We start from the raw sequence: 341 nt of genomic DNA, 5'->3' as shown, positions 1-341 counted from the left end.
GCTGTGAGTCAGCATTATTTGTCAGCATCATAGACTGTGGTCAGCATCCGCGCTGAAGGGGAAACAGGGGAACTGAATTCACCGGAACACCGGCATTGTAGGCTACTTTCCCAGGAAACAGTCCTCGTCCTCCGTAAAATGCGTTGCACACATCTAAATATTTAGTTTGAACTGTTCTGGAACAGTGTTGTAAATACAACTTAACCACTGGTTTCTAGTTGTGTCCTCTTTGGAAGGCCAAACGAAGTAGTTTCGCTTTCACAACGAAACACACAGCGTCTCCACGATATGGCGGCGGCAACAATACTACAGCGAGGATCAAAGTTACGTCTTCTTTCTTT

Source organism: Sinocyclocheilus grahami, unplaced genomic scaffold (assembly GCF_001515645.1).
Source record: "Sinocyclocheilus grahami isolate Dianchi unplaced genomic scaffold, SAMN03320097.WGS_v1.1 scaffold55.1, whole genome shotgun sequence".
In the NCBI taxonomy this organism is placed as follows: domain Eukaryota; kingdom Metazoa; phylum Chordata; class Actinopteri; order Cypriniformes; family Cyprinidae; genus Sinocyclocheilus; species Sinocyclocheilus grahami.
This window is presented reverse-complemented; position numbering follows the sequence as displayed.